The sequence below is a fragment of the Helianthus annuus genome, chromosome 2, assembly GCF_002127325.2.
Source record: "Helianthus annuus cultivar XRQ/B chromosome 2, HanXRQr2.0-SUNRISE, whole genome shotgun sequence".
Lineage (NCBI taxonomy): Eukaryota > Viridiplantae > Streptophyta > Magnoliopsida > Asterales > Asteraceae > Helianthus > Helianthus annuus.
This window is the reverse complement of record NC_035434.2, coordinates 132721897-132729807: the sequence shown is the minus strand read 5'-3', so window position 1 is coordinate 132729807 and position 7911 is coordinate 132721897. Positions and strand designations below refer to the sequence as shown.

At 44.0% G+C, this 7911-nt stretch overlaps 1 long non-coding RNA gene across 1 annotated transcript; it reads left to right on the top strand.

The window, feature by feature from the left end:
• Positions 1-6458: 6458 nt before the first annotated feature.
• On the top strand, positions 6459-7393 carry LOC110897180. Its single transcript, XR_002568513.2, has 3 exons — positions 6459-6490; positions 6570-6656; positions 6859-7393. It is a non-coding gene; the product is annotated as an uncharacterized LOC110897180 (long non-coding RNA).
• The last annotated feature ends 518 nt before the right edge of the window (positions 7394-7911 follow it).

The following is a 7911-nucleotide window of genomic DNA, read 5'->3' as shown; positions in this document are numbered from 1 at the left end:
AGCGTTCGCTACCTTGACATTAGCCAGCTCCTGACGAACACGAAACAGCGTTTCATTCTGTTTCGCCCCAGATTCTTTCCATGTCTTGCGCTCATTAGAAAGGGTTTCTTTCCAACTCTTGCGCTCATCAGAGAGCAATTTGGCGAGAGTACGAACCTGTTTAAGGCCAGCAGTTGCAGCCCACTCCTCAGTCTGCTTATGCTGCTCAAAGGCAGCCTTATCCCATTTGAGCTGCTCTGCACCCTCACGAGCAGCCTTCACCAACTCTTCAGCCTCAGCCCGCAAGCGAGCAGTTTCCTCCTCCCTGCGCCCCAGCACCTTGTAATCTTCCATAATGGCATTCGCCACTATGGAACTCCCCACAAGCATGGAGGAGAGTTGGTTGATACGGAGCTCGCGAGGCAAGGCACGGGCACGGTTAACTTCAAACGGAGTGCCCAAGCCACCCAAAATCTCCTTACAAGCAGAAGGATCACTTGAAATGTCATCCCCTGCATAACACTCCAGGGGGGTCGGTGGTAGCTCGTACTCCGATCCTCCGTGTTGGTGCGGAAGTAAAAATCTAATTCAGACTCTCCAGGCTGAATAGGAGGTCCTTCATAACCCGCACCCCCAGAAGCGGAACTAGAAACCTTCGCGGTGGCGGGAGACTTGTGCTTTTCCGCATCAGACTGTTGCTTTTCACCATGGCAAACTTAAGGTTCAGATCACCAGTATCCTCCGGGGAGATCAGATTGTCTGAGGAATCCACCGTATCAAAGATCTGAGCCGCATCCTTCTTCCCAGTATCCTCTGCCTGCACAGAGGGCTCGCTTACCACCTTAACGAAAGGGCCGGTAAATTCTTTATTAACCCCCGCATCCACAGCCGTGTCATGCGGGGGAGAAAGGGGAGCATCAAACAAAGAGGAGAAATCTCCATCTTGCGGTTCTGCGAGCAGAACAACAATAACCATCAAAAACAAGTTACAATTGCAAAAACTTATAAGGGTATGACACTCACCAGCCGCAACCACAGGCTTTTTCTGCGAGACAGCAGTCGTCCGTTTTATCTGTATCCTCGGACGCTTCTTCTCACCAGCATCAGCAGCTTTCCCCTCTTGTTTTCTCTTCTTCTCACCAGCAGGCTTCGGACCCGCAGAGTTCCTACCTGCAGCCGCACCACCACCTGGAACACCCAAGCCCTCAAGGGTGTCAGATACTACCACGTAATCGGTATATCTGCGGTAACAAGAATGAGAGATACCTGCCGCATGCGGCACCAAAGAGGGCACAACAGTAGCCTCAGGGTTTTTCTTCTGGCGACCCCGCACAATTTTTTCTGGATGCTTTTTCTCCGCATGCTTCTTGGGGACAGTCTTCACCTCAAACTTCCCCAGAGCCCCAAGATTACCTGCGTTTAAACAATCAAGCAAGCAAATCACATGGGTGAACTTCTTTACAAAACAAGGAAGCTATAAATTATACATTTGCCTTGCGGCAGTGGCGCCTTCAGCACCTCGCGTTCAAGAAAGCGGAAGTTGCCAACAATCTCTAGGTTAAAACCTTCACGTTCCGCGCACGGAAGTAACTCAACTTTGTCCTCGAAAGTCGGATCAAACATCCTCCACAGGGGAGCGTCCTCTGATAGTACAGATACAAAATCAGTAAAAAAAAAGGAAGCAAGGAAACCGCACAAAAGTAAAAATGCTTACCACCACTTTTTTTCCCGCAGAACGGGCCTTGCCTTCCTATCAGGCCTGGACAACATCATCCGCAACACCCACAACTGCGAGTTATCCAGCTTCTTGAGCTCAATGGATTTCAACCTTGGGAACCAACTCACTTTAACAGCATTTGGAAGAGCAAGATCCTCCGCCGTAATGGTCTCATTCACGTTCCGAAAAGTCATCTTCGCGGCTACCGCAACAGCCTTAACATAGAAGAACTTCCTCTTCCACTTTGTGAGACCCTTGGGAGGGGTCATCAGCTTGGTGCTCCCATACCGTTGGTTGAAAGAAAAGAACCCGGTGTTCACCGTCAACTGGTAGAACCGCCGAAAATTTTCAACGGTAATCTCCAAACCAAGAGCACAAAAAGTGTACTCAAAATTCCTGATTCGAAACATCCCGAACGGACTCAGATGGGAGATATGAATCTGATAGTACTCCAACACTTCAGCAAAAAACACCGTTAATGGCAGTCAGAGGTTGCCATCATAAAAGAAGTCAGCCCACAGGGTGAGGCATCCCGCCGGAGCGTCGGCACCGGTGTCACCTTCTTGTGGGTACGTAGCCCCAAACTCTTTGGGCATTTGGATACTGGTCACCAGGGTCTCAAACTGATCCTTCAACCACTTTAATACTGGTAGACCACCGCCGGGTGCACCACCATCATCTTCATCTTCTTCCGCCGCCGCCCGTGACGAATGTTCAGGGTTTTCACCCTCCACATTATGTGGATTCGATGGTTCAGCCATTGAAATGGAAAAAATAGAGAAGAAAACGAGTACAAGAACTCAGCAACTCACCGGAATTTCAGAAAAGTTATCGGAGAAGACGAAGACAACACTTTTTTCTCTTGCCGGAAAATTTTGAAATTTTGAACAAGTGAGGGGAAACCACAAACGGTTTCCCCGTATATACTCATCGTAATTAATGCAGAGGGGTAACTGAATCATCACGATCAAAAAGAACGAGTTACGCGGCGACACGTGTCCAGCGACAGTCCCGCTGACGGTTACCACGCGCGCGTGGCCGCCCACGCGCCTGCCAAAGGAGACGTTTACACTCCTGCTACAGTGCATTAATGACCTTGGGCAGTGCAAACGTCCTTTCCTATCAGCACATGCAGAAAATCCTACCAACTTTCACCAACTCACACGTGCGTTCAGCCACGTATGCAACAAAAAACCGACAATATTATCCAAATATAAGCGGTATGCGGTTTCTCTGGTATAACCGCACCATAACCCATACCGCATGTCGTTTTTTACATACCCCTCAAAAAAGGAAAAAAATATATATCTCTACATTATGTAAAGGAGTATAAATAATATCCTCATATTCCCACGAGCACACGTGGAATATGCGGAGATGGCACACACGAGCCCGCACAGGTGTGTCAGATGCTCAGAACCAGTGTCGCTCTTTGGACTGCGAAAACCGCTTCCCAGGACGAAGCAAACCACACTCCTTCAGGCATCTTCAAGCTTCAAATCCCTCGTGTCCGGTTCACAACCACAGAGGGTGCACAAACAGATTCTCCTTATGGAAAAGGATAAGTATGATGCGCGACCGCACATCAGCAACCCTAACTCCTGATCCTTCAAGAGCCGCATACGAGCAAAACACTCTTTTAATGCGAGTCTTTTGTCACAAAATCGTAGACACTCATGAGTCACTGCGGTCATATATCCAGCTACGCGAATGGTAGCTACGGAAGAGCCACGACTAAGTCATCACACAGATGAACGAAGCTACTTCATGGAAAACTGATTCCTATTGAAGCGTGAAGGAAAGTGGCTATAGAACGTGTGCGAACGAGATATCCAATCATCTCGAGAGCTCTCGTTGAGCAACAAGCGAACGAATAGTGGTAACAAGTCTGCTTATGACTTTGTTTGCCCGCTTGTGAGCTGGATAGCATAAACAATGGTGGGCATAACCATGCCTATGACCATGTTTATTTGACCATTATCCAGATTCAAATTGTTCGACCAAACACGGCCAACAATGACGCAAGTACCCCACATTGTTCGACCAAACATGGGCAACAATGCAAAGGAACGAGGTAACCACAAAGGACGTGCGGTTACTTGAAAGCTAATTGGAAGAACATGAACACCCCACAAAGTAAGGATCATCATTACATGTCCAATTGCTGAACATAGAGCTTGAGCAAAGCCACTCAGAGCATTGCATCAGCTACCGCAAAGGTTACAACTAGAGTTACGGCTGCGGATATCTTCCGTCACTGTTACAAAGGTTGGTTCGAAGCCTACTCTCTTCTTCATTCACCACCTAAAAGGTTGGTTCGAAGTTTGTGGACATCTTCAACCACGATCTCAGAGGTTGGTTCGACACACCAACAGGTGGCACCCAACCCTGATGACATCAGAAACAGGTAGCCCATGCTACCAGATCAAAACCCTAGGCTGAGAATTTCGCATCAGACGAAACTTGCCCACCGGTACGGAAGAGGCGTCACACGACTCTACCAGATCCCCGGCTTGATTTTCTAGAAGCAGGAGCCATCTACATGGCCTAGAATCTTCTACAACATACGCACTACCTTCTAGACACCATAGTCCAGTACTCCTCTCACATGCAACTTGCATACGGAAACAACACTATAGTGGGGAGGGACTTGAAGGGGTATGGTCCCAGATCTCGCATCAGCATGACCGCGAGTGACCATTACCCTTATCAAAACCCCCACTAGCTAAAGACTTATATGTGTCCGTGCGGGCACGCGCGAACATAGAGGTCGAATCCAATCTGCCCAATGATGGAAGAGGAATTTACTGGAATATGAGCACGGTATAACAATGCGGCATGGCACCGCATCTAGTGTATGAAAATGGTGTACGCATAGCGATGCGGCCTAGCACCGCATCTTGTGAACACTTCTATCAATACAAGGGATCTGGATAACAGCAACAGTCACCACAAGTGGCGATGCGGCCTGGCACCGCATCCCACAGTCTTTGCCAGAAAACAACGGCAGTTACCGCAGGTAGCGATGCGGTGCGACAAGCCTGACACACCTGCATAAGCAACAGACTGACACTGCAGTAGGAGGTGGCTTCACCTCCATGACCGACAAGCCTGACACACCTGCATAAAGGTTGCACGTCGTCAGTCCGTCCATTCAACTCCTCCTTCACTCCTCGGCTATAAATACCGACCCCAAACCAGGTTTGAGGTATCTCTTCACAACTCTCTCACTACTACTACTATCACACTTTGCTTCCCAAGCAAACTACTGATTCTCACACCGGAGAGTGGTAACAAGGAGCACCCCCCACCCCCATCCTCTTTGTTACGAGTCACGGCTTTTTTCCTTGTGTAGGAGATCAACCGGCGGACGATCCAGCCAGGATCCTCGAGAGGAAGGGATTAACCCTTCTTGAGGAGACCAGTGAGTTAACCCTGCCCGGTTAACCATTGTTTCATCAGATAGTGTGAAAGCCAATGAATGTAAAAATTCCTATGGGATAAAAAGGCTTATATATGATGAAATGTTGATTACTTGACATGATATTAGTTGACTATAGGAAGTCAACATAGCAGAGGAAGAATTCAAAGACCTACGGGCGAAAGTGAGTGCCTCACAATCATATATTTAAAAAAAATTACACATGACTAAATCATTTTAATAGAGTTTGTACTTTTAGTGATAGATGGTATTGAAAGTAGTGTAATAAGAAGAATTGCTCGGGTGTATGATGAATAAATATAGAGAGATTTACTAGAAAATACAAATGTGATAGTATGATAACTCACTTCTAGAACATTGATGTGTCAATATGGACATTTGGGATATCTATAAACATATATAAAGCATTTCCTTTGGGCAAAATAGTAATTTCCGGCACAATTCTTAACACGGCAGCCGAACCATCACGCCTTCTTACCCTAATCTCCATCCCTTTCTCCCATATTTGCCCCTAATTCAATATCAGTCGCCCAAACCATCCGAGCAATTATATGTATAATCAATTAGGTTTTATGATTGAAATCTATTATGAGTTTTCTTTTTGATTGAAATCGACTTTCAACAAAACTGTTTGTTTACCCACAACATTAAATTAATGCAAACTTAAATCACCGGCGTCGCTTCAAATGGCAAATGGGATATGTTCAATGGGTAACACCATAAATGGTAGCGAAGACGGTGGCGGTGGGAGAACCTCGTCATCCACCTAGGGTTTCAATTGCATATTTTGTCTACTAAACATCACAACTGCAATCTTGAAGGAGGCAGAGCCACCGTTACCATCACCGGAATAATCTCGTAATTTCACAGGTTAGTTATCCGGACGTTTAGTTACATATGTCCTGGTGTTATTTATGTATAATCTGTTTCATTATTAGGTCTACAGATTGTCAAATGAGGTGTTATTGTTAACATTCAGGTATCTTAATAGTTTCTAACCCTAAAATAAGTTTCAATTTAGTGCTTATAAAATTTCAGATGTGTAATAGTACTGGTTAATTTGTTGTTGTATGTGTATGAATTTTGTTATGGTCTTAAGTTTGTTTTATAGGTGAAATAGTTGAGGAATGTCTGTGAATTCCTGATTTGATTTACTATGAAAAACTTACTGGTTTGATTAGTGGCGTATGATTTTATTGATTTTAGGTAATATAGGAAAAAATGATACTGATGTGGCTTTCAAAGAGGTTAAAAAATTCCTTGTTTTGTAAATGATACTGATGTGGCTTTCAAACAGGCTTAAAAATTCCTTTTTAAATACGAATGACACATGGGTGTTGCCATACCTTCAGGTCGTGTATATGTATTGATTCGTTTTATAACTACTTTTAGTGGCTTGCGCAAGCCATTAACACATCATCTTTTTTGCAGTTTATTGTTGTAGAAATTCGGTTCCAATGTATGCTAAAGTCTCTGCAGTTCACGTCTTCATCTTCTTTGATTCGCCTGCAATTTAAGGTGAGAGATCTTCCTTAAGTATTTTGTATTGTACCTGTTGTTTTGGAGTTGTAGATTTAAGTGGTAATGCTTCAGTTTGTACTATTGTTGTATAAATATAAAAAGGGAATTCGAAAACATTTAATCTTTTGTCTAAAGTGTTTTCTGATGACTAGTTCTTGTTTATTATCTTTCTAATAATTGTTTTTTGTATTATGTTTAGTTGACGGTGTTATAAGAACAGCAGGGGGTGGGGTTCGGCGAGTCGAACTTGTCACGACGATGGCTATGGATTTCGGCAATGGAAGACGACAAGACATCTTCTCGAGTTCTCGGTCCAATGGTCTATCTTAATCTCTCTTTTCCAGTTCTTGGATGCATTTATTAGTTGAAAATTTACATCTTTTGGATGGTTTAGAAACAGAGAACAGGGCCGAATCACGTTGATATAATCATGTTTACATTGAAATATTCGTTCCTGCCATGAAGCCATTGTTTGTAGAGCTTGCTTCATCAGCAGTGGTAGTTATAACCCTGTTTACATGCCCACCCCTGAGCATAAAAAGGCGAATCCATTCTTGAATGCGAATAGAAGATGTCTGCCCAAATACGGTATGTGTAAACAAATTTGTTTTTATGTCAGCAAGTGATTAGTAGTCGGAAATCATATGCTGACTGCTATCTAAACTACATGAGGCAAGCTAGATATAGTTGAAAATGTTATTGTTGATGTCGTTGAATTTATGAATCACTGTTTGGTTGGCCTAATTTACTGCTAGATAGCTATACAGAACTAACTCTACATTAAAACTTCTTTTTAAATCAAAATGGAAAATAAAATAAATTTGTTTTTATATACTCTACATTGCCTTATGTAAAAGATTTTGGCAAAGGGAACCAAAGGTTATGCTTGGCCTGCTCCTAAGGATACTAATGAGCTTGTTTCAATTTTGTACCCGTTTAGGTCAGTTTTGGTTGGCACTGGCCGGTTTTAGCCCAGTTAAGTCTTGGACAGAGCTAAGTTCTCATAGTGCCTACGCCAAGCCTGCCTTGCGTCTATTTAAGGTGCCTAGCTTGCACCTGTTTTGTTTATACTTTATAAACGACGTCAACTTTTACTTCGAATTACATAACCAGATGCTGATATTAAATTAGGCAACTATTATCAAAACAAGCTTCTTGAAAACTCAAACTCAAGTTTAGCAACAGATCAACAAAAGTCAATGTGTTTGAACAAATATTCATAGTTCTTAGCTGTTAGAATTGGCGAGCAGCG